Raw genomic sequence first — 6,000 nt, forward strand, 5'->3', positions numbered from 1 at the left:
GTAACCGTCTCACAGTAGGTAAGTGAAAAGCAAACTCCAGTTGCCTCATCGGAATCAGTCAAGTCAATATCCAACTATCCAAGAAATGAAGTTTTATAATTCAAATTCAAACAATACATTTTGTCTTTCCCAGGGAATACAACAACACACCTCTAATTATTTTCAAGACCTGCTCGAAAGTTGTAAAATAAGTCTCCATTTGTTTTGCGTTTCAATAACTGTTATTTTTTTTAAAATGTTTTAAAAAGCACTCAGATGCGCCTACCCTCAAAGATAACGTTGAGCCCAAAAATTCAAAATCCAAAATATGGACATCGGACGTTTTCGCGTGTGCCGATTCAACTGAGAGAGGAAAGAATAAGAGAAAGCGAACTGTGCGATATACTGTTATTCACTCAATTATTGTTCGTGTTTGTTTCATTAAAATAATTTGTCCAATTGTTCATCATGTTCGATTATTATCCAATTCTTGATTAAATATCCGATTTTTACTCATTTATTGTCCCGCGCCAACTTGTCGCAGGAGCGTGAGAGCCCCGTCCCGTGGAGACGGTAACTGGGAAAAATCTAAGTTTTTGGGGAAAATAAAAAAAACTAAAGCTTCATTCTTGCGATTCGGACTTGGGACAAATCATGAAAACGTCCCGTTGAGATAATGCCTAAAAATATGAGTTGTGAATGTTGTTGGTGGATATCCATCACTTTATGTTCGCCTTCAATCCTAGTGCATAGGCAACAACTCTACCTAAGTGAAACGGATCCCCCCTCTATTGAAGTGAATAAAATGAACTTTTGAAAATTGCACATCTATATTGCTAAACAGTGTTGTGAATCCACTGGTACTGGTAGGCATCGTTCACTCGAAATTCGCCTTCAATCCAAGTGCATAGACAACAAACCTACAGGGGAGCGCCAACAGTTATCTATCCGAAAACCCACTTATAATCTTGTTCCGTTCGCTTTGATTGAACAGGGCTGTAGGTTTTTATTCCCTCAACAACTTTTGAGAGAATCAAAGCTCAATAATATATTTTTGTCATGGGAACGGAGTTCCCCATGATATTACAATCGTTCCGTTGCTATCGCTATGGGATTCCCTATGCCTCTGCGACCTTGAGCGTTTCGCCCAGTGTTCGATTTTTGCTTCATTTTCGGATGTATCAAAAATCGTTGTGTTTTTTAGCCAATCATGTCTCTACGTCAGGTTGTGTAGAATTTTAAAATTCGCTTTCCGCGAGTTTTTTTTCTCCTTGAGATGTCGCGTCTGACTGGTAAATCTGCGCAGAACCACGAAGTTCCGATTTTAGGCAAATTCTTTTTTTTGGGAGGTTCCGATTGGTTACTTTTCGCCATCAGTTTTCTGTTCGTTGGTGCAAAAGATCGCCTACCTCGTTGCTCTTGAGAAGCCGCCATTATCCCACCTCAAATTTTACAAATAGAAATAAAGACATAATAACCATCGTACAAGGTGGAAAATTGCTCTGGAGGACTCGGTACGGACAAATAAGTCAAAATCAGACCTCGATTGATTGATTTAATTCATGGATACGCAAATATTGCCTTAGCTCAACTGCCGCGATCGGAATGCATGCTGGGATGAACCTCGAGACACATGATAGCATAGGCAAACAATGTCTCACAGAGAAAGGCGCTTAGCTCGTTTCTCTCATATCGAAGACGCGAATCGCTCAAGGACAACTCTTGTGATAAGTCCCGCCCATCGTCCGAGTCTTTTAAATGCTATTTTTTCTCGACCAGCCGTGGATCTGCGGTAGCCTAGTTGACTGAGGCGCCCCATTTTTTTGTTAAGGTGCGGGCAATAGGTGATCGGGAGTTCGATACCCGGCGATGGGAGTTAATTTTTAATGGTTGTATTGAATGTTTTAGACCAATCATCAAAAAATAATTAATACTAGATGATAAATGTACGAACATTTTCTCGTGAGTTAATATGTTAAACAAAAATACTGGAATATACCTCCTTCATACAGGGTGCGGCAAAAGTCCCGGGACGGCTGTTTATTTGTTAAACGGCTACACGTAGAAAAACGAATTTTGGGGGATGTTCTTGGGTCAAAGTAAGCTACTTTTTGGCACTCCCCAAAATTTTTTTTGGGGCCCCCCTAGGGGAGGGCGGGGGGCAACTTTTTTTTTTTCAAATGGCAACCCCCCTTTGTGATACCTCATTCGAAAGATAATAAAAAAAGAAAATTTTTGGCGCAAACCGCAGGTCAAAATGTTCATTTTTGACAAAATGGCGGCCGGTCAAAGTTCAAAATGGCGGAAATTTGCCATCTCCGTTCTTTATTGACGGATTGGTGTGAAACTCAGCATTCTAGGGTTTTTCGAGATGAGAAAAACGATTCTGGCATTGGTTTTCCAGAAAAGTCAGTCCTTTTCAAAATGGCGGCGGTCAAAATGGCGGCCTCGAGCGGGAAGTGGATATTTAGGTTGCATATCGTTGGATTTGCATGAAACTTGGTATCTGGAGGTATTTTGGCAGAACGAATCTTTCATTGGATATCTGAAATTTTGACAAATTCCAAATAGGGCGGCGGAAAAATTGCGGGAAATCAGTTTTACGGCTCTTTACCGATGGATTTGCATGAAATTCAATATCCTGGCGGTTTTTGGCTCGTTATAAAGGAATCTTTCATTAGATTCTTGAAGTATCAAATAGTTTCATGCAAATCCATCGGTAAAGAGCCGTAAAACTGATTTCCCGCAATTTTTCCGCCGCCATTTTGGAATTTGTCAAAATTTCAGATATCCAATGAAAGATTCGTTCTTCTCGTGCCGAAATACCCCCAGATACCAAGTTTCATGCAAATCCAACGATATGCAACCTAAATATCAACTTCCCGCTCGAGGCCGCCATTTTGACCGCCGCCATTTTGAAAAGGACTGACTTTTCTGGAAAACCAATGCCAGAATCGTTTTTCTCATCTCGAAAAACCCTAGAATGCTGAGTTTCACACCAATCCGTCAATAAAGAACGGAGATGGCAAATTTCCGCCATTTTGAACTTTGACCGGCCGCCATTTTGTCAAAAATGAACATTTTGACCTGCGGTTTGCGCCAAAAATTTTCTTTTTTTATTATCTTTCGAATGAGGTATCACAAAGGGGGGGTTGCCATTTGAAAAAAAAAAGTTGCCCCCCGCCCTCCCCTAGGGGGGCCCCAAAAAAAATTTTGGGGAGTGCCAAAAAGTAGCTTACTTTGACCCAAGAACATCCCCCAAAATTCGTTTTTCTACGTGTAGCCGTTTAACAAATAAACAGCCGTCCCGGGACTTTTGCCGCACCCTGTATGAAGGAGGTATATTCCAGTATTTTTGTTTAACATATTAACTCACGAGAAAATGTTCGTACATTTATCATCTAGTATTAATTATTTTTTGATGATTGGTCTAAAACATTCAATACAACCATTAAAAATTAACTCCCATCGCCGGGTATCGAACTCCCGATCACCTATTGCCCGCACCTTAACAAAAAAATGGGGCGCCTCAGTCAACTATTATTCCACTAAATTTCCGCCATTTTGAACTTTGACCGGCCGCCATTTTGTCAAAAATGAACATTTTGACCTGCGGTTTGCGCCAAAAATTTTCTTTTTTTATTATCTTTCGAATGAGGTATCACAAAGGGGGGGTTGCCATTTGAAAAAAAAAAGTTGCCCCCCGCCCTCCCCTAGGGGGCCCCAAAAAAAATTTTGGGGAGTGCCAAAAAGTAGCTTACTTTGACCCAAGAACATCCCCCAAAATTCGTTTTTCTACGTGTAGCCGTTTAAAAAATAAGCAGCCGTCCCGGGACTTTTGCCGCACCCTGTATAATCAGCCACATGTTTCCCCAAATTAATGACGTTATATTCTTTTTTTCAATAAAGTTTATTTGCATTCAACGTTCGTAAGTTAAGCAAGATGTACCTATTGATACAAATAGAAAGACATGAAAATAGTATGTCTAACATTTCAGTTGTTTTTTTTTTTTTTTTTTTTTTTTTTTTTTTTTTTGTCTTTTCAATAAAACAAATTGACTTGGACTAGAATCAGTGTATCTCTGAAGACAAAAGCTAAGTTTTTTGATACAGAAATACTAATATATTCATCCGTTATATCATCAGGGGGATGTTGACCCAAATATTGATGTATATTTTCTGTTCGCCCAAATTAATGATGGTATTTTCTTTTTTCAAAAATAAATAAAGCAATGACATGAAAGTAGTATAGTGCACATCGAACATTTTAGTTACATCTATTTGAATGAAAAAACGGCAACTTAGGAGGCACATAGGTCACTTATGATGCGTATTCGGGCATATGTGTAGAGTAAAAATATCATACTTTACGCCGAAAAAGCGAAACTGAAAGTTAAATGCGTTAACTTCCGAAAACCATGTATAATCCAACGAAAATAAATAATTGGTAAATAACAGCTTTCTTGTATGCAAAGAAAAAAAATTAAAAATGTTAAAAAAGAGATGTTGACACAAAATTACATAGCTCCTTCAATTCTGAAGATACTGCAAACGAACTGTACCTTAAAATTTTCATATCCCAGAAGCTAAAGTTCCCATGACGAATATTGCTATCGCTAGCGATTGCAAAAACCAACTTGTTTGTTTTTGTTTGTTTTTTGCACTTTAACAATAATATTCCGAACTAGGTAACTAAAATAATTTAGAGTAAGTCCTAGCTGGAGAAAATGGTAAAATTCTCCTTCATTTGGCAACGCTGGATAAATCTCGGGAACGCGTGCCGCGTCATGTCGTCGCCCGGCTGACATAAGAGCGTAACTACACATTGAGATGAGCCCGGAAAAGCATTGACTTGTATGGACAGCAGGGTTCATCGCTGATTGTAGTTACGCCCCTATATCAGGCAGGCGACGATGTATAAGTATAGGCATGGCAAAATACTCGAGCACAAAATAATCGGTTTAGTAACCTGATGCAATGTTCGGGAGGATGTATATCAGAGCCAGCTTCAGAAGCCATACACACTTTCACATTGTGGCCTTTTAATCTTAAGCCGAGTTTGTTTTACATATTTCATTCGGAGGAATTTTCAGGGACGCAAACTCAACAATTCGAGCAACTCAACACACGCAATTGCCCTGAGTGAGGTTTGCTTGCGTGTTTATTAGGCCTGCATCAATGTTCAAATCCATTTTTTAGAATATGACGAAACAGGCCAAGGTGATCCAAATTAAAGTACTACTCACTTCATCCCTACGGCGCTAAGTTTAGTACGCTAAATTCTCAATAATTGTGCAAAATGTTGCTTTATTACCGTCAGTTCACAATAACTCTTCAGCCCAAATGCGGGCATGCAATAAAATTCAGTTCACTTCCTTTCATACTCTTTTTTTTAACCGAAAAATTCGCCTTCTGCTGCGTCTGCGGCAATTGTTGTTACGAGTATGCGGTGCGTGCTGGTTTCAGGTAGTTACATACTCGACTCTTTGAAGGCGTTTTGTGTGCGAGAGCAATTCGCCAGTTCTCCAACAGGGTATGCTACTTGCGCACATAAAACGCCTTCAGAGAGTCGAGTATGTAATGACCTGAAACCAGCACGCACACCATATTCGTAACATCAATTGCTGCAGACGCAGCTGAAGGCGAATTGCTCTCGCACATAAAACGCCTTCAGAGATTCGTGTAAGTAATGACCTGAAACCAGCACGCACAACATATTCGTAACAACAATTGCCGCAGACGCAGCTGAAGACGAATTTTTCAGTTAAAAAAAAAAGGGTATGAAAGGAAGTGTGCGTGTAACGAGAGGGTCTGTATGAGCGACATGAATCGAACGAAAAATGAAAACGTTAACCGATCAACACCGATTCAGTGTACAAATAAATAAAAAATCGGATCAAAATCAGTGGAAAATTTGCATTTACTATATGAAAATCTCAAATCGTGTATTTCGAAAAAAGGATCAGTCAAGATTTTGATTTTTAGCAATTTTACGTGTACACGTACCATAGACTCGCCCCC

Source organism: Bemisia tabaci, unplaced genomic scaffold (genome assembly GCF_918797505.1).
Source record: "Bemisia tabaci unplaced genomic scaffold, PGI_BMITA_v3".
NCBI lineage: Eukaryota > Metazoa > Arthropoda > Insecta > Hemiptera > Aleyrodidae > Bemisia > Bemisia tabaci.